General features: G+C 38.2%; 1 protein-coding gene across 1 annotated transcript in view; it reads left to right on the top strand.

The window, feature by feature from the left end:
• The first annotated feature begins 15,003 nt into the window (after positions 1–15,003).
• AKT3 (AKT serine/threonine kinase 3) overlaps positions 15,004–27,244 on the top strand; it is a 139,167-nt gene continuing 126,926 nt past the window's right edge. Inside the window, exon 1 of the mRNA XM_052653829.1 lies at positions 15,004–15,097. The gene's annotated coding sequence lies outside the window, so the exon portion shown is untranslated. The remainder of the gene's footprint in view (positions 15,098–27,244) is intronic.

Consider the following 27,244-nt stretch of genomic DNA (forward strand, 5'->3'; position numbering starts at 1 on the left):
TTGTTTTTTTCTTGTATGTCTTAACTTTCTTAGGTGATAATTTGAAAGAAACATTGAGATGTTTAGTAGTAAATCCAATGAAGTGCTTGATTTTTTTCCCCCTAGAATTAACCTGATACTAAATTAAGAAAGACTATTTCTGTAACAGAATTATTGGGTTTTAACGGGAGATTTCAGTTGGTAAAGAATAAATGACATGTAATTCATTATTATCAATAACAATAGGGGATGAAAATAAGATATAAGCAAGGTGAAAAACAAAAATTGAAACTTTATCCACTGAAAAACAGCACCTGCTTTTCTCAATTGTGGAACAGTGATAGTATATAAATGAAGTTAACAAATTGCGTTGAAATTTGTTTGTTTTTTATCTGTTTTGTTTTTTGAGGGAGGGGATGTTGGTAGCCCATACAGGGAAAAAACCCTACATTTGACTTTTTAAAATCATTTCCAGTTGTATAGCATTATAATTCAGTATCTGTATACACTATACCATTTTGTCCACTCCCCAAGCCCCCACTTCCCCTCTGGTAATGGCCAATCTGTTCTGTTTATCTATAAGTTTATTTTTGTTTTATTTTGTTTTGTTTGTTTCTTTTTATAGTTTGTTTTTTACATTCCACATATGAATGAAATCGTATGGTATTTGCCTTTCTCTGACTTATTGCACTTCAACGTAATACCTTCAAGGTCTATCCATGTTGTTGATAATAGCAGGATTTCATTTTTTATTTATGGCTGAGTATTAGATTGAAGGCAAAAGAAGAGGGTGGCAGAGGATGAGATAGGTGGATAGCATCGTGACTCAATGGACATGAACTTGGGTAAATTCTGGGAGAGTTAGGGGTAGGGAGGCCTGGCATTTTGCAGTCCATGGGGTTGCAAAGAGTCAGATACAACTTGGCAGCTGAACAACAACAACAAATCGTTCCACTGTGGGCTTCCTTGGTGGCACAGTGGTAACGAATCCCCCTGCCAATGCAGGAGACATAAGAGATGCAGATTTGATCCCTGGGTCAGAAAGATTGAGCGACTGAGCATTATTGCATTGTAGATATTGTGATACACACACACATGCCTGCTTGCTAAGTTGCTTCAGTTGTGTCCAACTCTTTGTGACCCCATGGACCATAGCCTGTCAGGCTCCTTTGTCCATGGGATTCTCCAGGCATGAATACTGAAATGGGTGCCACTCCCTTCTCCAGGGGCTCTTCCCAACCCGGGGATCAAACCTGTGTCTCCTGCATTGGCCAGCAGATTCCTTACCACTGAGCCATCAGGGATGCCCTGTGCGTGCGTGTGTGCTTCAGTCATGTCTGATTCTTTGTGACCCCAGGGACCATAGCCCACCAGGCTCCTCTGTCCGTGGGATTCTCCAGGCAAGAATACTGGAGTGCATTGCCATGCCCTCCTCCAGGGGATCTTCCCAACTCAGGGATCGAACCAGTGACTCATGTGTCTCCTGATTGTAGGTGGATTCTTTACTACTGAGCCACTGAGGAAGCCCCCAGGAAAGCCCTACAATGAGCCAGATGTTCTATGTGCATTACAAATAGCAGTTTATTTCTTCTTCACTACTGTTGTCCCCACTTTCCTAAAGAGGAAGCTGAGACACATGGAGATTAAACAGCATGCCCAAAGGCACACAACTAGAGTGACAGAGTTGGCATTTGAACTGCTGTGTGTACTCTGTAAAGTGTTGGCCTCAGTTCTGAAAGCTTGAGTAGCAGGGCAGAGTAGAATTTTATTGATTGCATTAGATATTTATTCAAATCTCAACTTTGTCCTGTACTTGTTACTAGTGTCACAGAGCCTCAGCATGGCTATCTGTGTCAGGTTAGGATGCTGTCACAACAGTCTGTGCATGCCCATAGGAACAGGTCTCTTGTGCCTAATACCTGAGCACAGTGGTTGGCTCAGGATATTCAACCTGAGCACAGTGCTTGGCCCAGGATATTCAAGTGTCCTTGCCTGCCTTACACTCACCACTTAGAACTGTGATATGAGTCTCAGTAAGTATATCGCCTAGGGAAAGCAAAGGAGAGAAGAGAGAACTTGAAAAAGACCATGGATTCACCCTCAGAATAATAGTTTGTGATTTGATGCAGTGCAATTTTTGGGTCCCATGCTATTGGAAGTAGGCTCCTAAGGTGGCTCAGTGGTAAAGAATCTGCCTGCTAGTGCCAGAGACGTAAGAGATGCAGGTTCAATTCTTGGGTCAGGAAGATTCCCTGGAGAAGGAAAGGACAACCCACTCCAGTTTTCTTGCCTGGAAAATTCCATGGGCAGAGGAGCCTGCCAGGCTACATACAGTCCATGGGGTTGCAAAGAGTCAGATCCAACTGAGTCACTGAGCTCACATGTGTGTAGGTTTTAGGTTACATGCTATGCTATTGGAAAGTTCCTGTAGCAGTCTCTCCATTGCCGAGAGTCTAAGATAAAACCTGATTCTATTTTGTTGAGTTTTGTTCTATAAGGCAGTGATTTTAATACAGGGGTGGGAAAGTTGAATCACATGAGGGTTTTTTCAGATGATACAGCCCTCCTCCTGATGAACAAGCATGACCACCTTCTCTGCCAGCTCCCTATCCCTGCCACAGTGAGACACTGTTATTGTTGTCTGTTCTATCCATCAGGTGTATTACCACAGAAAAATGGATTGAGCTATGCAGGGTTGTGTTATAGTGGGATTTCCATTTGAACGAGCTCTTGTGACATGAATGTAGTCCCTGTTCTGCATAGTGGTAGGTTTATTCATCCATTCAGTTAGTGGAAAACGCCAGCCTTCTCCGTGGTAGGTGCCAGTGGTACATGTAAGTAGGTTTGCAAATAGGCTCAGTCCTTCCATGTTTGAAATTCATTACAGTTATTCACTGCAGTGCAAGATATTACATTGATTTTAATACAGAGAAAATATGATGTGGTGAAATAGAAAATACATACGGTAAGAAAACTGTAAAATTTTCCAATGAAGCCTTTTTAAAATTGGTCCATTTCTTTGAAATAGTTAAAAATTCTGTTGGCCCTCACTGCTCTGTTAAAATACTGCAGGAATGACTGTATGTTTAATGTAGTGTGTGGAGTTGGAGTCTTTTTCCTATAATGCAGAAAGCAGATTAAAAAGAAAGCTTTTTTTTGCTTTTGCAATCTACACGGGCGTAAATGTAAGCAAAATAATAATTTAGCTCACATTTAACCCAGCAGGAAGCTGAGTACAGATTGGGTAATTCTCCACAACATATCTACTGCTATGTAAACTAATCTCACGGTTTATTCTTCATTAAATTGCCAAGATGCTGTTTTTCTGTTGGCTAGTTCGTATATGTGGTTTGTTTTCTCTCCTCCCCATTTTCCTTGCTTTTCTCTCACATTAAATCTTTATACTATAACTCTATTAAGATATTCTTACATTTATAAGAATAATAAGCATCACATTTTTGGCTTACAGTGTAATGTTTCCTAAAAACAAAGGGAGCCAGGATTTGATTAACTAATTTACAGAATACTATGAAACAAGTACCAGACTGTTAAAGGTAGATGGTAATTGTGCAATTTTCTGGATAACAAAAGAAAATTATAAAGTAGACGAAGTAGTGGCAGACTTGGCATTCTGAGATCTGAGAGAAGCTGGCATTCCAACATCTTGCGGTATTCAGTGCTTAGGGACTTTCCTCATGATTGCTTCAGCTTCAAAGCAAAACATGGACCCCAGCCTTCTTTAGGAAGTAGATATGAAAACTACGCTTAATATAAAAATGACAAGTTCATGCATTATGCAGTGGAAGAAAAATTTCTTGACTATAATATACTTTGAAAATAATCATGAAGGAGCATATGTGGTAAAACAGGAATGTGGGTACATCTGGAAAGCATTTAAGGCATCTTGGAAGCAGGATGCAGAATCACCAAAATTGTAAACATCTTCCATCTGGCCAGTTACAGTGGTAATGTTGACCAGTACCAGAGCAGACAAATCTCTCATGTGACCTCGTGAGATAGTCAGGCAACCTGGGTGAGATGATCATAAAGATACGAATGCTTTGCAATACGACCTCATTAATCAATACCATACAGAAAATTATGAGAGAAAAAGATACTGCATCGATCAATACTATACAGAAAATAATGAGAGAAAAAGACAAGCCTTGAAATGTGCAAGACTAAGGTGTTGTTATAGGTTATGCTGGATGGAGGTTGTATCAGTAACTGTATAACTGTGCTTCTCTGCTTGTATTGTCATGAGGCTTCGAATTAACACAGCTGCAAACCTGGATTAGCACAGTTCTTTTGCGAAATGTTCAGGGACCATATGCTGCTCCCAGTCTCTTCCCCATAGTAATGCTTCAAACAGCAAATACTGAGCACTTTTTTGAATGGGCACTTAGGTTTCTATTTGGAAATAACCAAGACATAGCAGGTATTACCATCCCTCACTATGACCTGCTGGCCTCTTAAAAATGATTATAGAAATGGAAGAAGTTTTCATTTTGAATTTTAATTGCTCAATCATCTGCTTTTCTCTAGCTCTTCCCACAGCTGCCTACTAAAAGCCACATGAGGGCAGGCACTATGCCTGTATCATTCATTGCTGCATTCTCAGTGCTTTTGTTTTTAGTAAGTATTTTGACACTAATTATTTCTAAATGAGTTGATCTATTAGAAGCCCATTTCCCCCAGTGTTAAATAAAAATGTTTAAAGAACCTTATTCTTTGATTTGGGATGCTCATTGGCCAGTAGCTTTAAACTCAGAACAACTGAGCTGGGCAGGAGTCATTAATTTCTTCCCAAATGGCCCAGTGGTAAAGAATCCGCCTGCCAAGAAGGAGCCATAGGAGACAGGGGTTTGATCCCTGGGTCAGGAAGATTCCCCTGGAGGAGGAAGTGACAAACCCACTCCATTATTTTTGCCAGGATAATCTCATGGACAGAGGAGCCTGACGGGCTACAGGCCATGGGTTCACAAAGAGTCTGGTGCGACTGAGCACAGACAGATGCAGACAGAGGCACATTTTGCAGATATCACCTAATTTCCAGAGTCTGACAACATCCAGAGCTGGTTAATGGCTGTGTTTTGAAGAGAGTGCATAGAGACACCATAGAATCTTAAGTTTTAATTTGCTCAAGGGCAAAAAGAAAGAACATCCTTGGAAAGGACTTAATGAAAAGGGGAAAGATAACCTAAAAATTTAGGTTTGCAGGAGAAGGAAATAAGTCAACATATATAAGTGCAAGAGCATTTTCATTTATTAACATTTCAGATTATCCCTTGTTGAAAAATTGTTATGCTAGCTCATTGCAATGTAGGTATTATTAAAAATTCTTTAAGATTATTTTCAAGACATCTATGAAATGGGATGGTGATAATTTCAGTGAGGGAAATATTTCTTCTACTCCCTCAGGGATAGAAATAGGGCTTTTTCTTAGAACTAATTGGAATGTGATACTTGGATCTGCTATGTAAAAATGTAACAGGCAATTTTAAGAACTGCAAATATTGTATTATGTTTATCATCATGTGTTTCTTCAGTAACTATATTTAGTTATAAGATATTTATAATATAGCACACTATTATGAATTATATATTCAGTATTTATTTGTTTATAGTGCTAATATTTATTTATGAAAATCCACTAGTGGAAAAAAGATTCTGCTGTGTTTTCTTTTAGGTAGTTCATATGTGTAAATTTGGTTGGCATCTGTCAACAAGCAGCAGAATATTTATAATATTGTGAACCATAAAATTAAATAAATTTTATTCTGAAATAAACATTAAACTTCTTTTGGTCTTAGGTAAAAACTGACTCAGGAAGACTTTTATTTAAGACTAATAGTTTCTTAAAGTTATGTACATTTATTTTTATTGAAAGCTGTCATTTTTTGGCTTAAAGCACTTCTTTGAAATTCTTAAACTATTTGTATTTTCATGGTACTGTGCCCTATGTTTGTCATTTAATAAAAATAATTCAGGGACCTAAGACTTTGGCTTTTTTCTTTGGAAGAGTAGTTACTTCTGTGATATCCTATCCCTATCTTAAAAAAGAAGTGAAAGTATTAAATCAGTGTTGTGTTTTGACACTGGATAACCTTTTTTATTTCTTTAGATAGGATTTGTTTTATATACCTGAAACTAAGGAGACTTTTTTCTGTTGATGGAGTAAATTTATTGCTGATTGCTGCCTGTTGCCTCAGTTATGCAAATACTCCTGAATAAGTGCTATATTGATTAGTAGACTATTTAATGTGAGGTTGTAGCTGAATTGTAAATGATACTACAATAAATGATTGTGGCTTCATTTAATGATAACAATAATAATCTAACATTTGCCATATATCAGGGAATGTTATAAGTCCTTTTTATGTCCTTCCAAACCCTTTAGGTAGGCACTGATTCTCATTTTTCAGATTAGGAAACTAGCTTTATGATGAGTCAAAACAGTAATGCCTCCTTCCTGATATTCATGTGAGAATGCCTTGAGCCTCTTTGTTATTAGTAGCAAATGACTAGCTTTTGAAGCTTCTGTTCTAACAAGCATGAGTGACCACTGGTATTTTTAAAACCTCTATCACCTATATCTATTACAGAAACCAGAATTTCAATTTATTTTTAAGAGATTACAAGAAGTAAATTATTAAGTAAGGTAAGAACGTTGGCAAAAGTCCAGAATCTAAAATCATAACTAAGTAAAACTGAACTCCAGTAAACAGCATCTTCCAACTCTGCATTTCATAAGTAGGATTCTGTTTTTATCAGAGTGGTGTGGATTTTCCCCTCTGTATGTGTAAAGTATTACTAACTTTGAGTCTCTGTAACACTTATGCCAATAACTTAATCAGTGGGGTTTTTGTTGTTGTTTCAGTTTTCGTTTTTTTGTTTGTTTCTGTAAACAAGACTTTGGTTGTAGTGTTGAGAAGCTTCATTTGTTTTTTAGGTGTGCTGTAACCAATTACAGAAAGTTGGGTGGCTTTAAACAACAGACATTTCTGACTGTTCTGGAGGCCAGAAGTTAGAATTACTATATCGGCAGGTGTAAGCACTGGTTATAAGTTAGAATCTAGGTGTAAACCTTCCTGCAAAGGCTTTAGAGGAGAGTCCATTTCTTGCCTCTTCCAGCTTCTGTGTCTTCAGTTAGTCCTTTACTTGTGGTGCATCTTTCCAGTCTCTGTCTCTTTTTTTCACACTGCCTCTTCCGCTTCTCTATGTGTCAAACCTTCTTCTGCTTCACTGTGGGAGATACTTGTAATTGGATTTAGGGCTCACCTGGATAGTCTAGGATGGGCCTTCCCAGGTGGCTCAGTGGTAAAGAATCTGCCTGCCAATGCAGGAGACATGGGAGATGCAGGTTTGATCCCTTGGCCGGGAAGATCTCCTTGAGGAGGAAATGGAAATCCACTCCAGTATTCTTGCCTGGGAAATTCCATGGACAGAGGAGCCTGGCTGGCCGCAAAGTTGGACGTGATTGACCACGCATGCACAGATTGTCCAGGATGAGTTTCTCTTTTGAAAAGCCCCTCTTCCTCAAATCCTTACCTTAATAACCTCTTTTGCCAAAGAAAGTAATACTCCCAGTTTCCAGGGATTGTTGTTGTTGATCAGTCACAGTTGTGTCTGACTCTGCGATGCCATGGACTGCAGCACTCCAGGCCTCTCTGTCCTTCACCATCTCTGGAGTTTGCCCAAGTTCATGTTCATTGCATCAGTGATGCCATCCAGCCATCTCACCTTCTGATGCCCTCTTCTCCTTCTGCCCTCGATCTTTCCCAGCATCAGGGGCTTTTCCGTTGTCTGTTCTCATCAAATGACCAAAATAGTAGAGCTGGAACTTCAGCTTCAGCATCAGTCCTTCCAGTGAATATTCAGGGTTGATCTCCCTGGTTTGATCTCCTTGCTGTCCAAGGGACTTTCAGAAGTCTTTTCCAGCACCACAGTTTGAAGGCATCAGTCTTTGGCATTCTGCCTTCTTTACTCGCCAGCTCTCACAACCGTATATGTGACCACTGGGAAGACCATAGCCTTGACTCTGTGGACCTTTGTCAGCAGAGTAATGTCTCTGCTTTTCAACACATGGTCTAGGTTTGTCATCACTTTCCTTCCAAGAAGCAATCATCTTCTGATTTTATAGCTACTCACCATCTGCAGTGATTTTGGAGCCCAACAAGAGGAAATCTGTCACTACTTCCACCTTTTTTTTAAATATTGAGTTTTAAGCCGGCTCTTTCACTCTCCTTCACCCTCAAGAGGCTCTTTGGTTCCTCTTCGCTTTCTGCCATTAGAGTGGTATCATCAACATATCTAAGTTGTTGATGTTTCTCTCGCCTGTCGTGATTCTGGCTTTTAACTCATCCAGCCCGGCGTTTCTCATGATGTACCCAGAGTATAAATTAAGCAAACACAGTGACAGTAGTCAGCCCTGTTGTACTCTTTCTCAGTCTTGAACCAACCAGTTGTTCATACAAGGTTCTAACTGTTGCTTCTTGACCCACATACAGGTTTCTCAGGAGACAGGTAAGATGGTCTGGTATTCCCAGATAAGAGCTTTGCACTGTGTGTCGTGATCAATACAGTCAAAGGCTTTGGCGTAGTTAATGAAACAGATAGCTGTTTTTCCGGGGGTTAGGGTGTATACATATATTTTGGGGTCACCATTCAGTCTACTACAGAAGTCAAAATATCAGAAACTTTGTTAGAAAATATGTTTTGGTATTGGTAACAGCATACTTCAAAATATACAAAGCCTCCAGCCAATGAGTATGAATGAATTGGAAACACCCATTAAGGCAGATAGAAAGTTATGATAGACATCTTGTCTAGGTGTGACTGTGGTGCTTGCTGAAGGTTAATCATGACAGTGCATACACATTTTGAATCTATATTGATGGGTATCTATCTGTTGAACAGTCTCTTCAGAAAACTTGGTACTCCATAAATGCTGCTGCTTTATTTAATAAGACTTTCTCCCCATTATAACCAGGCTGTCTTTTAAATTAGTTGAAATCTATGGGCTGTGAATTTAAAAAGTATGATGCAACTTCATTTTAATGCGGGAGGTACACACTTAGGTGTAAATGCTATGCTTGAAAGATAAGATGTGATTAACTTTTGTTGTTGTTTAGTCACCAAGATGTGTCCAACTCTTTTGTGACCCCATGGATTGTACCCCACCAGGTTCCTCTGTCCATGCAATTTCCCAGGCAAGAATACTGAAATGGGCAGCCATTTCTTTCTCCAGGGGATCTTCCTGACTCAAGGATGGAGCCCCCGTCTCCTGCATTGGCAGGTAGATGCTTTACCACTGAGCCACCAGAGAAGCCTTTTATCTTAGTCTGTCTAAAAAAGAATGGTGGCAGAGAGGGTAACTTCGTTCTAGGAACTTAGCCGCTATGAAAGCCAGGACTTTTGGGCCATATTTTTAGAGCAGACTTAGTTGTGCCTTATTTGAACTGCCTAAGCTGAGTCAGTTAAGAAGGTGTTCCATGAGCAGCTGGTTGCCTTGGGAGTCCCAAGGCTGCAGGAAGAATTCTGCTTTGCTGTCAGTGTGCACAGTGTCTTTCCAAACTATTGGGAAAAGCTGTAACTTTTAACAATTCTTTTAAGCTAGGAATATTATCCTTCTTTTGTACTGGGTCTAGTACATAGCAATAAGCTTACTTTTTTGTTTTATTGATACCTTATGAGTTTGTGTCCTCTGTAAGGCCCATTTCTCAAAAATGAGTATTTAATTAGACCAACACATCATGCTATTACATGAGCTTTAGTTAAGAATGTTTATAGGAACCTATAATAAAGGATTCGCTTTCAGGAAATACTTATAACCCTTCTCCAGATTTTAGTGGGCACCAGAAATCTGGTATAATACTGGAACATAAGCTTTATGAGTTAGAGGCCATTATTTCTGGTCTGCTACTGTGTTCCTAGCACCTAGGATAATTTCTCAGAAAGTCGATTCATATTATAGATAGAAAATGATAAAATGAAAACTACATGCAGGAGTCTTTATTGAAAGTTTGGGATACACTGTTAGCTTAGCATGACAGTACAGTTGTTGGTTAATGGAATCAATTCAAAATTAGTAATAAAGTTTTGTCAGAAATACTTAATGTTTATCTAATGAAGAAGGGAAATTTTGACTTCAGTTTCTCTTCTGGATAAATGACTATCACACTCTTCGAGTAATAAGTGTCAGGGATGCATAATAGACTTATTTTTAAGAAATTTTTGTTAATCAAGTTCAGTTCAGTTGCTCAGTTGTGTCCGACTCTTTGCAACCCCATGAATCGCAGCACGCCAGGCCTCCCTGTCCCTCACCAACTTCTGGAGTTCACTCAGACTCGCATCCGAGTCCGTGATGCCATCCAGCCATCTCATCCTCTGTCGTCCCCTTCTTCTCCTGCCCCCAATCCCTCCCAGCATCAGAGTCTTTTCCAATGAGTCAACTCTTCGCATGAGGTGGCCAAAGTACTGGAGTTTCAGCTTTAGCATCATTCCTTCCAAAGAAATCCCAGGGTTGATCTCCTTCAGAATGGACCGGTTGGATCTCCTTGCAGTCCAAGGGACTCTCAAGAGTCTTCAACACCACAGTTCAAAAGCATCAATTCTTCGGTGCTCAGCCTTATTCACAGTCCAATTCTCACATCCATACATGACTACTGGAAAAACCATAACCTTGACTAGACAGACCTTAGTCGGCAAAGTAATGTCTCTGCTTTTGAATATGCTATCTCGGTTGGTCATAACTTTTCTTCCAAGGAGTAAGCGTCTTTTAATTTCATGCCTGCAGTCACCATCTGCAGTGATTTTGGTGCCCAAAAAATAAAGTCTGACACTGTTTCCACTCTTTCCCCATCTATTTCCCGTGAAGTGATGGGACCAGATGCCATGATCTTCGTTTCCTGAATGTTGAGCTTTAAGCCAACTTGTTCACTCTCCTCTTTCACTTTCATCAAGAGGCTTTTTAGTTCTTCTTCACTTTCTGCCATAAGGGTGGTATCATCTGCATATCTGAGGTTATTGATATTTCTTCCTGCAATCTTGATTCCAGCTTGTGTTTCTTCCAGTCCAGTGTTTCTCATGATGTACTCTGCATATAAGTTCAATAAGCAGGGTGACAATATACAGCCTTGACGTACTCCTTTTCCTATTTGGAACCAGTCTGTTGTTCCATGTCCAGTTCTAACTGTTGCTTCCTGACCTGCATACACATTTCCCAAGAGGCAGGTCAGGTGGTCTGGTATTCTCATCTCTCTCAGAATTTTCTACAGTTTATTGTGATCCTCACAGTAAAAGGCTTTGGCATAGTCAATAAAGCAGAAATAGATGTTTTTCTGGAACTCTCTTGCTTTTTCCATGATCCAGCGGATGTTAGCAATTTGATCTCTGGTTCCTCTGCCTTTTCTAAAACCAGCTTGAACATCAGGAACTTCACGGTTCATGTATTGCTGAAGCCTGGCTTCGAGAATTTTGAGCATTACTTTACTAGCATGTGAGATGAGTGCAATTGTGTGGTAGTTTGAGCATTCTTTGGCATTGCCTTTCTTTGGGATTGGAATGAAAACTGACTTTTTCCAGTCCTGTGGCCACTGCTGAGTTTTCCAAATTTGCTGGCATATTGAGTGCAGCACTTTCACAGCATCATGTTTCAGGATTTGACATAGCTCAACTGGAATTCCATCACCTCCACTAGCTTTGTTCATAGTGATTCTTTCTAAGGCCCACTTGACTTCACATTCCAGGATGTCTGGCTCTAGGTGAGTGATCACATCATCGTGATTATCCGGATCGTAAAACTCTTTTTTGTACAGTTCTTCTGTGTATTCTTGCCACCTCTTCTTAATATCTTCTGCTTCTGTTAGGTCCATACCATTTCTGTCCTTTATCGAGCCCATCTTTACATGAAATGTTCCCTTGGTATCTCTAATTTTCTTGAAGAGATCTCTGGTCTTTCCCAATCTGTTGTTTTCCTCTATTTCTTTGCATTGATCGCTGAAGAAGGCTTTCTTATCTCTTCTTGCTGTTCTTTGGAACTCTGCATTCAGATGCTTATATCTTTCCTTTTCTCCTTAAAAAGCCCTGCTATAAGCCACATAAATATTTTTAATTTCTTAAGATTCGTTTAACAAGGTGATAAAAATTTTTGTGGTGATATTTTGTGTCTTTCATCTACACATGTAAATTCTTAGTGGTTGATAGGAAATTATTCTTAGAATTGAAAACTTGACTTCTTTCTTTTAATTACACATTTTTAAAAGAATGTATTTAGTACTCTTAAAAGATAAGGAGAAATGTTGTGTAAGAAAAAATGATGTTTTCCTGATTTTTTTCTTCTTTAAAATTTACAAAATGGATTTATTTCATTTTATCTTTGGTATAGTTATTAAACTGTTACTATTTAGCTTATCAAAGTTATAGCATTTTGTTACCAGTACAAGTTATTGTTTTAAAATAACATTTGAAATATAAATATAACATCACTGATTAGAAAACATCTCATGATTTTAATTTTTATATAGGAATACTTGAATATGAATAGAAAAATAAAACAATAAGTACAATTAAGAAAGGATCTGTTTGCTTTTTTTAATGAGAACTGTGGGTTTATCATTCTGGTTTTATAAATCTGGCCTGTGTTTATTCACATTAGGGCCATATTTTTAAGTAAGTTAAAGTTATGAGTGGTGTCAGGTTTCCCTTTTCTTTTCCTTAATTTTTTCTCGTGTGCTTATACACTTGGGGAAGATGTTCGTATATACAGTTATTCATTTAGTAAGTTATTTTTGAGCATCATCAAGTGGCAGGCACTCGATTGGGCCCTTGGAGTGTATCACTTTAAGAAAAATGAAGTGACAGTATTTATTTCCATTGGTTAAAACTGAATTTTAAAGCGAAGAGTACAGTTTTGGAGAACATATCTGCTGTCATGAGCTGCAGAGCTTCCCACTGCTTACTTTCCTGATAGGATTTGTAGTGGTACTGAATGTGATTGTGTAGTGAATTGTGTCAGTATTTGCAAGATCAGTATAACTTGGTGGACCAGTGTTTCCTAAATGAACAGTGTGTGCTGTTAGAAAATCATGCAGTGTGTAAAAGATTCATTCAGTGTGAAATACAGACCCAAGGATTTCATATAGCAAAGTACAGAAAGTTCATTGATAGTGGTTTCAAATTCCACATTGCAGGCAACCTTTTAGAAAATGACTGCTTGTCAAATGCTGGTGTAGTATCAAAGAAAGACATCCATAACTATCTGAATACTCATCCCTTTTCCAACTACCTGTCTGTTTGGGCTAGATTTTTAAAAAATATTTCAATCAAAAATATATTACTTTAACAGTTTAGATGTAGGAACAGATAATGAAACTCTGTCTTCTTTAAAGGCAAACATTAAAAAGATTTGCAAAGATGTAAAGCAATTCAGCTTTTCACCTTATTTTTTTTGTTTTAGAAAATAAAACTATTGTCATAAAAATATTAATGTTGCATGCAACGAGTTTATTTTTTTACTGTTAAAGGAGGTAATAAAAATCTCAATTTTCTCCTTTTCAGTTTCTAATACAGTAAATATTATAGTTGTAATCTACATACAGAAAAATTCATTGGCTATATTTAAGTATGAAAAGTATTTAAGTGTGTAAAGAGGTCTGAGGTGAGAATTTGGAGAATTGCCGAGCCAGAGGAATGATTCCACATCTGAAATACATGTCAGGGGTGAGATTATGGGAAAACTCATATTTTATACAAAGAGACTGATACTAAACAGTAAGGAAAATATTTTTGAGCATAAAAGTGATATCATCAAAGCAGTACATAAGGACATTAGGATTATCTGGAGATGATAGATGCATTATGATGGAAGAGGGGCAAGTAGAATGGGAGAAAAGTCACAGTGCATTAGCAGAAGGGCAGATGTAAAGTGTTAGGGCATCTTAGGTTGTCTAAATAAGAGAGACTTGTGAAGTCAGTACTGACTTAGCTACTGATGAGAGGGAACAGTCAAATGTTAGGTTTGAGCTTAGATAGCTGATGTCAGGAGAAACTGATTTGAAGGGAAAGCTGAACTGCTTTCAAAGTTTTGTAGTACTGTGATTAACCACTTGAGATTGAAAAGCCAGATAGAAGTATTTAGTAGAGAAGTGAAAATTGAGACCAGGGAGCCTTCCAGCTCTTAATGTATCATGGAGTGCGTCTGTTGCTTAAAATTAAAAAGAAGTGTAAAGTAAGCAAATGGTGATCTTGATGCTAAAAATTTATATTTTGGTAGCTAGTTGATAGCTTGTATCAAAATCTGATAGAATATACATTCATTGACTATTGTGTGCTTGGGACTAACCACATGTTCTTAGTTCTTACATTTATGTGTATGAATGTGTGTGTGGTTTTTAAGCTCTATTAACCCATGTTCTTTCATTTCCTTGACTTGTTTACAGCATTTGTGCAGTTATTTTCCTTTTAATAATAGAATGTTGTTTAAACAAGTTATGCTCAAGGTTTAAGAATGAAAATAGACATTTTCCCTTTCTTTTTTAAAAATGACACCATTAGTTGTGGTACATGGAAGAGAAACATCTCTTTCGTGTCCCTCTTATGATAAGTGTTTTTCATCGAAATTCCTTGATACTGTGTGTATGATTTATTTACCAAGGCTTTTTAAGATGACTGAAAATATGCTCTAACAACCATCTGATATGAAAAACTGAACAAAATGTGTACTCAGTTGAATGATTCTCTGAAGAAATAATGGTGCAAATGAATTATCAAAGTGTGAAATCATTAGAAACAAAACATGTTTGGGTTTTTATTGAATCTTAATTGCAGGCTTATGTATTTCCTTTTGTAAGCTAAGTTAAAAGAAAATTGCCTATCTAAATTTTTGGAGGCCAGTGTTGTAGGACATATATTGTACCATAATTTATTTTTTCACATAAAAGCTGCTGTTCATTTTCCCCCCAGCATTAACATGCATGCTTTCCTCATGTAGGAGAATATATAAAAAACTGGAGGCCAAGATATTTCCTTTTGAAGACAGATGGCTCATTCATAGGATATAAAGAGAAACCCCAAGATGTGGATTTACCTTATCCCCTCAACAACTTTTCAGTAGCAAGTAAGTTAATTACAATTGTTGATTCACCTTGTATTTATTTATTTGTATGGCTGTATGTGTTAGATACTTTGAGATATGTGAAAAGCCTATGAAAAAGTTTAGGTTTGTTCTTAACTGCAGATAAATTTTCAGTTTATATAGAATTTCAGTTCCTTAGCATTGGAACTGAAAGATTCCATGGATTATTATAATGTGTGGTCTTATATAATCCAAAATAGTATAATTTTTTCATAATTGGAACTTTGTGATAAAAACCGTTCCCCAGGTACATACCTCAAGTTTTTCTTTAAAATGAAAACAGAGACCTTTGAACTTGACTGCTGGATTGAACTTAGTTGTAAGATATTGCCGTTCTTAGTGCACCTCTAATCGAAGTTTCCTGTCATGATCTTAACCATTTTGATTGATTGTATGATAAGAAACAAGTGATTTACCTTAAACATTATTTTCTGAGAAGATTTTGTTTGTGGTAAATTTTTCTTCCTTACAAATATCTAACACTATTTCTTCCTTACAAATTTCTAAATAAGTTTGTAATTTAAACTTATTTAGGAATTATATATTTTCTTGAAAATAGCCAAAAATAAACTGGAAGATGATGATGATGATGATAATAGTGATTATAATTGTTATAACAAGGCTTTCAGATTGTTTTAACTGCTGATTAATCAATGAAAGGGGTTTTCTGTGTTAATTCAGGAGTAAAACATTTTAAAGCATAATATTAAGTTAAAATAAACTTGCATAAGAGATAAAGTTTGTGATAAAATCTTTAACTAGACACACCATTCTTAATTTTGATTTTGATTGTATGCTGCTGCTGCTGCTAAGTCGCTTCAGTCGTGTCGGACTCTGTGCGACCCCGTAGACAGCAGCCCACCAGGCTCACCTGTCCCTGGGATTCTCCAGGCAAGAACACTGGAGTGGGTTGCCATTTCCTTCTCCAGTGCATAAAAGTGAAAAATGAAAGTGAAGTCGCTCCGTTGTGTCCGACTCTTCGCGACCCCATGGACTGCAGCCTACCAGGCTCCTCCATCCATGGGATTTTCCAGGCAAGAGTACTGGAGTGGGGTGCCATTGCCTTCTCCATTGATTGTATGCAGTTATCTGTTAGTCACGATTTGGAAAGATATGAGGGAAAATTGAAGCAAAAATCAGTTAAAAAATATAGCAGCATCAGAAAATTGAAAATGATAAAAATCCTCAAATGTTATACGTGTGATTTTATCATTATATAGCGCCACAGTCTTTTTGGGGGGGATACTTCCAGTTTTTTTTAAACAATACGATAGGACAATAAACCAAAAAGTTTGTGAAATCATTTTAACTAAAAAAAAAGAAAAAATCTCTTGTTTATGTAAGTGGATTTTTCCATAGGGAGTGTCATTTTTTAAAAAGTGAGGATACTGTTATATTTGTGTATTAAGAAAATACTTTTGTCTCTACCAAATGGCTCATTAGACACTTACGGCTTTCTCTCAGTAGAAAATTATTTTAAAAATCCTGTTGTCAATTGAAATAATACCTTATATTTTGTATTGACTTACGAATACATTTTCTTTCTAAAGACATTTTGGGCAAGCATTTACTTTAAAGTGATAGAAATTGGCTTTTAAAACACTAGCAGTGTACATTATCATATCTGACCTAAAGCCAGTGTGGTTTCTTAGTTTGTCTATTTTACTAGCAAATGCTATTATTGGTTTGTCTGAAATAATTTATAAAGTACAGAACTCCTGTATATGCTGATCAAAATGCAGCATTTTTTGACCTTATGAAATTTCACACCCCAACAAGTTTTAAAGACATACTGTATGTCACAGTCTGCCAACATCTGCTCCGACACTTCCACTGGCAGAGGCTGAAATAAATGCTACACTCTTGAGGAGAGAGCCTATTTAGTGACTGACAGTCAGCTTATCCATGAAATCAATATTAGTTGGCATCTGTAATCTTGAATAATCAAGTAGTTGTGGATAGTTAAATTAATGAGTGAAGTTACAGACCAGCTCCTTAATTTTGGGAAACATATGAATAACATGGATCTTACAACAAACAACTGTTTTAAACTGATTGATTTTAACGCCTGACTTATTGCAGTCATAAGTTTGCAATAATTTCTTTTTGTCAAAGTCGTGTCTGACTCTTTGCAACCCCATAGACCGTAGAGTCCATGGAATTCTCCAGGCCAGAATACTGGAGTGGGTAGCTTTTCCCTTCTCCAGGGGATCTTCCCAATCCAGGGATCGAACCCAGGTCTCCTGCATTGCAGGCAGATTCTTTAGCAGCTGAGCCACAAGGGAAGACCAAGAATACTGGAGTGGGTAGCCTATCCCTTCTCCAGTGGATCTTCCCGACCCAGGAATGTAACCGGGGTCTCCTGCGTTGCAGGCGGATTCTTTACCAACTGAGCTATCAGGGAAGCCTCCTTGCAATAATTACCTGAGATAGTAATGTGTAGTGAAAAGGGCCCTAGTTGAAGAAGTAGTTCAAATTTAAACTCTACCCAAAACCATGAGTATGACCTTGGGCAGGTCGTTCTCACACTCTCTGGTCTTTAGTCCCTTCATCAGCATGGTGAGGACCCCTGAATGAATTTGTAAGGTCCCCTTTGTCTCTAGCTTTCTGTGATTCTGTGAGGGAAGTTTGAGCAGGCCATTGAAGAGTGAATGGTAATGAAATTACTATAAAATAGAGGACAAGAATATTTCAGGCAGAGGGTAATGAGGAATGTTTTCGTGAGGTATTAAGGAACAGTAAGAGCAGAGAGAGATACTCAGTAGTCTCCCACTGGTTCTAGCTGTCTTCGACATATGACAGGAAGGCGCTAGGAGTACCGGGTGCAGCACACTCAGGTTTGTTGGGAGATGTGATATATACATATGTGTTCCATTCATGGCTACGGTGTGCCCCCTATCTTTCTAGATAATTAAAATATGGTACTTCAAGATTAATCTTTGTGAGTTTTAATGGAACTTTACTAAAATAGGCTTTTTATTTGTATGAAAATAATAAAGTAAGAGAACTAGATGGGACTTGGTATTGATCTTTCCATTCTTCATTAAGTTTCAGATTCCTTTTCTTCTAGTTCAAAATTTCCCCAAAGATGTCTTTATACTAGTTGTTTCTACTTTTCAGTCCAACGCAGTCTAACTTTTTTATTTGCTTGATAAAACCACTTTTAGTAAGTTCTCCAGTGACCCCTTAATTGCTCAGACTAGGAGACATTTTTTTTTTTAGTTCTTTTCCTGGCTTTACATTTGGGGGACATTTTATAGTTTTGATCTTGGGATGATCTCTCATTGTTTTCTAAGAAGCTTTTCTTTCCTGGTTTTCTTGGTTGACTTATTGCATGCATTTGGATATCTAACTGGGTTCATTCTCACTTTGTACTCTCTTCCTGGATGGTCACATTCACATTAGGGTTTCAGTTACTCCTAGTATACAGCTTGCTCCCACACTTACGTATCTTCAGGGCAAGCCTCTTTTCTGAGCATTAGATTGCTATCTTTACTATATTCAACTGACTACTGGACATCTCTACCTAGATATTTTTGGAGGCAACAAATCTTAAGCTGAACCAAAGATAATTTGATCAACTTTCCCCCCCGTATTCACTACCTCAGTTCTGTGTTGAGCAGAAACCTGGATGTATTTCATGCCTTTTCCCCCCTCATATCTTCATCTTACTCCCAATTTATTTCTAATGTTTCCGGTCTTGCTTCTTATTCCTTGAAAGTATTTCCTTCTCTCTCATCTCTAGAATAGGCCCTCATCATCTCTGCTGTACATTTTTACCTATAGATCTCTGCCTGTAGTTTCTACCACTCATGTTCTTCCTTCCCATGAATGTCAAAGTGATCTTTCTAAAATTAAATCCTAACTATGCTGCTAACCTGTGAAAGCCCGGCCCTAGATCTTCATTTTATCCTGCTGGATAAAGTCCAGATTCCTTAATATATCATGCAAAGATCTCATCCTGGCCTCTGCTTTCAGCTCTTTTCTTGTCTCTCTTCTGCTGTCCACTTACACTTTGGCAGTACTGAACTGTTCGTAATTTCCTGTATAAACTATTATAGCATTTCTACTCTGAGCCTTTATGCTGTTCCCTCTGTCTTCTATTTGCTGGAATAATTGTGTTTTTTTTTTGTCCTTTAAGACAATTCAGATTTAAATCCCCAGCCTCATTCCTTGCTAAATTCTTCCTTTCTGTTCTTCACAAAGCTGTTATCTTTCGTTGTTAATCATGTTTCTTGGTTGTCTTGTTCATGTGTATGTCTTATCCAGTAAACTGTGAGTTATTTTAGGGGAAAGAGCCTAGTATTATAAGATTTTTATATCTCACATATCTTAGTGCCTATATATCTTAGGCGCTAATAATGGGTTTTGAATGCATTTCTGAAAATATCTAGTCCAGATTTTTCCTTTTGAGATGAGAAAAAAATGAAGCCTTTGAAAATTCAGTGATTTTTTTAAACAATTAATTAATTTATTTTATTTGGAGGCTAATTACTTTACAGTATTGTAGTGGTTTTTGCCAAACATCGACATGAATTAGCCACAGGTGCACATGTGTTTCCCCATCCAGAACCCCCCTTCCACCTCCCTCCCCATCCCATCCCCCAGGGTCATCCCAGTGCACCAGCCCTGAGCACCCTCTGTCTCATGCATCGAACCCGGACTGGCGATCTGCTTCACATATGATAATATACACGTTTCAACGCTACGCTCTCAAATCATCCCACCCTCGCCTTCTCCCACAGAGTCCAAAAGACTTCTTTACGTCTGTGTCTCTCATTGTTACCTTCTGTCTAAATCCCATGTATATGCGTAGTATACTGTATGGGTGTTTTTCTTTTTGACTTTCTTCACTCTGTATAATCGGGTCCAGTTTCATCCACCTCATTAGAACGGATTCAAATGCATTCTTTTTAATGGCTGAGTAATACTCCATTGTGTATATGTACCACAGCTTTCTTATCCATTCATCTGCTGATGGACATCTAGGTTGCTTCCATGTCCTGGCTATTGTAAACAGTGCTGCGATGAACATTGGGGTACACCTCGATGTGTATGCCCAGCAATGGGATTGCTGGGCTGTATGGCAGTTCTATTTCCAGTTTTTTAAGGAATCTCCACACGGTTCTCCATAGTGGCTGTACTAGTTTGCATTCCCACCAACAGTGTAAGAGGGTTCCTTTTCCTCCACACCCTCTCCAGCATTTATTATTTGTAGACTTTTTGATCGCAGCCATTCTGACTGGTGTGAGATGGTACCTCATTGTGGTTTTTATTTGCATTTCTCTGATAATGAGTGATGTTGAGCATTTTTTCATGTGCTTGTTAGCCATCTGTGTGTCGTCTTTGCAGAAATGTCTGTTTAGTTCTTTGGCCCATTTTTTGATTGGGTTGTTTATTTTTCTGGAATTGAGCTGCAGGAACTGCTTGTATATTTTTGAGATTAGTTGTTAGTCAGTTGCTTCATTTGCTATTATTTTCTCCCATTCTGAAGGCTGTTTTTTCACCTTGCTTATAGTTTCCTTCGTTGTGCAAAAGCTTTTAAGTTTAATTAGGTCCCATTTGTTTATTTTTGCTTTTATTTCCATTACTCTGGGAGGTGGGTCATAGAAGATCCTATTGTGATTTATGTCAGAGTTTTGCCTATGTTTTCCTCTAGGAGTTTTATAGTTTCTGGTCTTGCTTTAGATCTTTGATCCATTTTGAGTTTATTTTTGTGTATGGTGTTAGAAAGTGATCTAGTTTCATTCTTTTACAAGTGGTTGACCAGTTTTCCCAGCACCACTTGTTAAAGAGATTGTCTTTTCTCCATTGTATATTCTTGCCTCCTTTGTCAAAGATAAGGTGTCCATAGGTGCGTGGATTTATCTCTGGGTTTTCTAGAAAATTCAGTGATCTTTTTAAGGTTGCTTTACTAGGTGGTGGTAGTTAAGTGTGTGTCAGTCACTCAGTTGTGCCCGACTCTTTGTGACCCCATGGACTGTAGCCAGCCAGGCTCTGTCCATGGGATTCTCCGGGCAAGAATACTGAAGTGGGTTGCCATTTCCTTTTCCAGGTAGTTAAGCATCAAGATTAAAATTCATATTTCTCTGCTGTTACTTAAGTGTTATCTCCCACTCCGTGCTCCCCCAGTTCAGTTCAGTTGCTCAGTCACGTCCGACTCTTTGCAACCCCATGGACTGCAGCACACCAGGCTTCCCTGGCCATGGGTTGTTCCTCCAACCCCTCTTCCATTCCCCACCTCCATTCTATGACATTTTCCCTACCTAGAGCTATGAGATCTGATTTTGGGTCAGAATTCCAACTGTTAAATTGCTAGATATCCTTGGCATGCATAATATAAGTTCTCCAAGGCCTATAAAATGTGGATAACAGTATTTGACCTTTATCCTTTTTTTGATGGATCAAATATGAACTATATTGGAAATTGTCTTCTAAATATAATACTGTAGAAATGTAAGCAAAATAATATTTTCTCCAAGAAAACTGTATCTCCTATCAGAAATATGGTTAGGTAAATTACTAACTCCCAGTCTTCAAAACACCAAGATCATGGCACCTGGTCCCATCACTTCATGGTAAACAGAAGGGGAAAAAGTGGAAGCAGTAACAGTTTTATTTTGGGGGGCTCCAAGATCAAATCATTGCATACAGTGACTGCAGCCATGAAATTAAAAAGCACTTGCTCCTTGGAAGGAAAGCTATGACAAACCTAGACAGCATATTCAAAAGCAGAGACATCACTTTGCCAACAAAGGTCCGTATAGTCAAAGCTGTTTTTCCAATAGTCATGCACAGATGTGAGAGCTGGACCATAAAGAAGGCTGAGTGCCAAAGAATTGATGCTTTCAACTTGTGGTGTTGGAGAAGACTCTGAGAGTCCTTGGAAAGCAAGGATATCAAACCAGTCAACCCTAAAAGAAAATAACCCTCAGTATTCACTGGAAGGACGGTTGCTGAAGCTGAAGCTCCAATACTTTTGCCATCTGATGCGATGAGCTGACTCATTGGAAAAGACTCTGATGCTGGGAACAATTGAAAGCAAAAGAAGGGGTAGCAGAGGATGAGATGGTTACATAGCATCACTGACTCAATGGACCTGAATCTGAACAAACTCTGGGAGATAGTGGAGGACAGGGAAGCCTGGCCTGCTGCAGTCCATGGAGTCGCAAAGAGTCAGACACTACTTAGCAACTGAACAACAGCAGCAAATTACTAGTTATAGATTGAAATTTATCTTTGCATAGGAAACATTGCATTTTGACTGAAAAATAATATAGGATACATACAAGACTTGTTGCAAAGCTCTTTTCAAAGTACATTGAGCACAATAGCTTGTCTACCCAGATAATAGTCGTGATTCCTGACATGTTGACAGTTATTAGCTCAACTCAAAAGTGGATGCAGTTGCTTAGTGGAAAACTTGAACATTGCCCATGTCTTGAGACTGATCATACTTTTGACCTAGTCCTTCCTCCTCACCATGGTGGGAAGGGAAAAGTGCCAGCCTGTGTCCCCAGGAGTATCTACTAGAATTCTGCCTTATTCTGTGATGCAGATACTGGCCCACTCTGACAACATCCCTTTCCTCTCTGAAACCTTTCTTCTGTCTCTTTTCGAAAAAGAAATTGGTCAGCATTTCTTAGGCCAGTTTTACTTTATTTTAATTTTTTTGGGGCTACAAGGGCTTGGGTTTGGCCGGCCGCGGCCTCAGCACTTTTCGTTGTGTAGTCTTGGGCGAGGGGCCTCTGCCCTCTTAGGCCAATTTTAGAAGTGCAATGACCTGTTTACTCACTAACCTAATCTACTTCTGCTACTTAAAAGAAAGTAAGGGTGTTAGGGGACTTATAGACTCTGAGATTTTAAATAAATGTGTAGAAAAATCAATTGATTCCTACTAATGCTTTCATTGTGTTTGTTCATGGGGATAAAGACTTAGCTTATGACTTGATTCTTAGTCTTATATATGATAAAAAATAGTCTGTAGAAAGCAACTCTAACCCTATAATATATAAATACACAAGGATTATTGGAGATAAGGAAATTAATGCTGTAGAAGTTGAGAGACTAGATAGAAGGAAGGTAGGATGACTAGAAAAGAGCTTATGCATAAGGCAAGGTTAACATGCGCCTAGAAGGACAGGTGATATTTAGGTTTTTGGAAGGAAGAAGACTTTCTCAGTGAGGTTAACAACCTAAGCAAAAATGAAGTCTGGAATTAAAGAGTAGCTTGTTTGTAAATAGTGTAAACAATATGCTAGATGGATAGAAAGTTTTTATTGAAGGAAAAAACTCTTAAGGTTGGATAAACTGTAATCAGACTGTGCAAGATCTTGAATACCAGTTTGATTTTTTAATGGAAACCCACTGGAAACCATTGGAGGCTTTTGAGCATTAGGTATCCATATCAGTATTTGAGTTAAAAAGAACCTATATGGGGTTCAGGATTGGGAACTCATGTACACCCGTGGCAGATTCATGTTGATGTATGGCAAAACCAATACAGTATTGTAAAGTAAAATAAAGTAAAATTAAAAAAAAAAATTCTAGTCGAGAAAATGAGAAGACAAGTCACAGACAGGGAGAAAATATTTGCCAAAGATATTACCTGGTATAGAGCTGTTAAAGAGAACACTCAACAGTAAAAGAATAAACTACCTGATTTTAAAAAAAAAGAACCTGTATGGTTACAGTTCTCTTCCTCTTCTGCATAGTCCTCTTGCTCTTCCCACAATAAGTGAGCCAGTCAGCAAGGCACTTACATGTTTTCCCTACTTTTCAGTCTTAACTGCTGTCTTCCTAGTCCAGTTGGATTATTATGATCATCTCTTAATGATTATCTCTTGCCTTCAAGTATTCTCTGGAGTATTTGGAAGCAATACATAGGATCTTCAAAAAGAATCTTCTTTGGCAAATGCCATTTTGCTCAGGAGAATCTTAAGTTCTCTCCATTTTCACAAGAGGAAGATGAATTTTTTTCTTATTTATGTTTATACGTGTATATGTAAGTATTCCTTTTTTTTCTTCTGTTACTCCTCAATGTTCCACATGTTTTTTGGAAACAAATTAGTAGATTTTATTAAGTTCAACTGGATGTGAAATTCCTAATCCTGTTTTTGTTTTGAGTGATTTTTTAGACTATTTTGTGTACTTGATCACTGGAAGACTTGTTTTCTCTAATTGTGTTCAGATTTTTAAGAAAATAGAGTTATATCTGGTACTTGGATTATCTGTCTGTCTATGAGGAATGCCTTGAAAGAAAGTGAAAGTCACTCAGTTGTGTCCAGCTCTTTGGGACCTCATGGACTATATAGTCCATGGAATTCTCCAGACAAGAATACTGGAGCTAGTATCTGTTTCCTTCTCCAGGGGATCTTCCCAACCCGGTGATTGAACCTAGGTCTCCTGTATTGCAAGTGGATTCTTTACTGTCTGAGACATCAGGGAAGCCCAAGAATGTTGGAGTGTGTAGCCTATCCCTTCTCCAGCAGATCTTCCTGACCCAGGACTTGAACCAGGGTCTCCTGCATTGCAGGCAGATTCTTTTACCAGCTGAGCTACCAGGGAAACCTGGTATGCCTTACTTAAAAATTAATTAATTACTGTAAATTTAATCAAAATTTCTTCCTGTCTTTCATTTTTATGGATACTGTATTCATATATTTACAAACGTTAACCCATAAACCAAGTTTAGAATTAGGAATGTCAAGAACCTTTTTAAAAAATCACTTTAAAAGGATATAGTTTTTAGAAAATTTTGAAGAATAATAATGCCATATTTAGTCACATATTTCCTCCTCCTCATTGAAATCACACTTCAATCTGATTTTAAAAAGTTTTCCACAGAATTTCTACTCTTTCGTTCTTTTTTCTACACTGTACAACAAATGTGCACAAAAGAAAATGTGTAATTCCATTTTAATGGATATGACTGTGGCAGTTTAGAATGTCAAATCCAGCTCCTACATATGAGAACTGTCTGTATCACTGAAATATCTCATCAATTATATGTCCTTTATAAATGTAAATTTATGTATCACTTGAGCTTCCTGTTAAATAATCTCATGATTTTACTACTTCCTTCATTATAATACTGCAGGTGAACTGCTCAGATTTTGCTTAGAGCATGTGTTTTTCCTGGTAGCAGCTCTCATGATTTCTCACTCCTCTTTTCTGATTTAATCTGGGGCTTCTCTGGTGGCTCAGAGGGTAAAGTGTCTGCCTGCAATGCAGGAGACCTAGGTTTGATCCCTGGGTCAGGAAGATCCCCTGGAGAAGGAAATGGCAACCCACTCCAGTATTCTTGCTTGGAGAATCCCATGGATGGAGGAGCCTGGCGTAGGGGTCACAAACAGTTGGACACGACTGAGCGACTTCACTTTGAGAGCTAATCTGTTTAGTTGTAGTCTTTACCTTCTCAGTTTCATTCATCAGAATATAACTTAGTATGGGGTCTTATGTAGAATCGAGGGAAATGATAAACTTCCAGAGCATAATCACTGTGTATACTCATTTAAAAAATGTCCTCCAGTGTTTATTATAAGATCTGATATGTTAGAAGACCACAGGACTTGGAATCAGAAGACCTAAGTTTGAGTCTTGATTCTACTGTTTTACTAACTCTGTGACCTTGGGCAAATCACAAAACTCTACTGATCTTCATTTTTCTCAGGTTTAAACATGAGGTTATATGCTGTTCAGGATTAGGGTGGGGTTAAATGAGATGATATATGGGAAAACACTTTGTAAATTATAAATGCTAAAATACAAATAAAAGTAATAACATAAGATAGAATATGCTCAGTAATATTTCCTTCAATTCAGTCGCTCAGTCATGTCCGACTCTTTGTGACCTCATGAACCGCAGCACACCAGGCTTCCCTGTGCATCACCAATTCCCGGAGTCCACCCAAACCCATGTCCATTGAGTCAGTGATGCCATCCAACCATCTCATCCTCTGTCGTCCCTTTCTCCTCCTGCCCTTAATCCCTCCCAGCATCAGGGTCTTTTCAAATGAGTCAACTCTTCTTATCAGGTGGCCAAAGGATTGGAGTTTCAGCTTCAACGTCAGTCCTTCCAGTGAACACCCAGGACTGATCTCCTTTAGGATGGACTGGTTGGATCTCCTTGCAGTCCAAGGGACTTCAAGAGTCGTCTCCAACACCACAGTTCAAAAGCATCAATTCTTCGGCCATCAGCTTTCTTTATAGTCCAACTCTCACATCCATACAAGACCACTGGAAAAACCATAGCCTTGACTAGACAGACCTTTGTTGACAAAGTGATGTCTCTGTTTTTTAGTATGCTGTCTAGGTTGGTCATAACTTTCCTTCCAAAGAGTAAGCGTCTTTTAATTTCATGGCTGCAATCACCATCTGCAGTGATTTGCTTAATTGAGTTAAATGGCAGCCATTCCCCCCTTTCCAGTTAAATTATATTGGAGTAAGGTGGAAACTACTCTATTGGGTTTTCTTTAAAGATGTTGCAAGTTTTAAGTAGAACCTATGTACAACTAGCATCACTGACTCAATGGACATGAATCTGAGCAAACTCCAGGAGATAGTGAAGGACAGGGAAGCCTGGCATGCTGCAGGCCATGCGGTCTCAAAGAGTTGAACATGGCTTAGCAACTGAACATACACATCTACAACAAGATTGAAATTGAGAATGACTCCTCTTATTTGGTTTGGGGGAAAAGTCTCAATTGCATTTAATGCCAAGGAGTTTGTCTGTAGAGACTGGTCTTTCTTATAACTAAATAACATGTGCTAGACCCCTGAACCATGCACATGGTCTCCTTCTGGAAAATGAAGAAGAACATCACTGCAGTTGAAAAGGCAGCACCACTGGACTGACCTCAGAGGACCTGGCTGCAGACCAAATTCTTTAATTAGAAGGTCAAGTCAGAATTGTTTTGTTTCCTTAATAAAGATAATAACATCCCCAAATGTCTTTCTGACTGTTCTAAGAGGATCCTTTGGTTACTATTCAGTGGGGGAAATTTTCACATTAATTTGGTTCTTCCGTTAGATAATTACTTTTTTGTAAGATGGAGTGTGCAGTGGGACTTGTTTTTAATGGAAGGTAGTCAAGGAGTGGTCACCTTCAATAGCCTATATCAATGTGAG

The sequence above is a fragment of the Budorcas taxicolor genome, chromosome 16, assembly GCF_023091745.1.
Source record: "Budorcas taxicolor isolate Tak-1 chromosome 16, Takin1.1, whole genome shotgun sequence".
In the NCBI taxonomy this organism is placed as follows: domain Eukaryota; kingdom Metazoa; phylum Chordata; class Mammalia; order Artiodactyla; family Bovidae; genus Budorcas; species Budorcas taxicolor.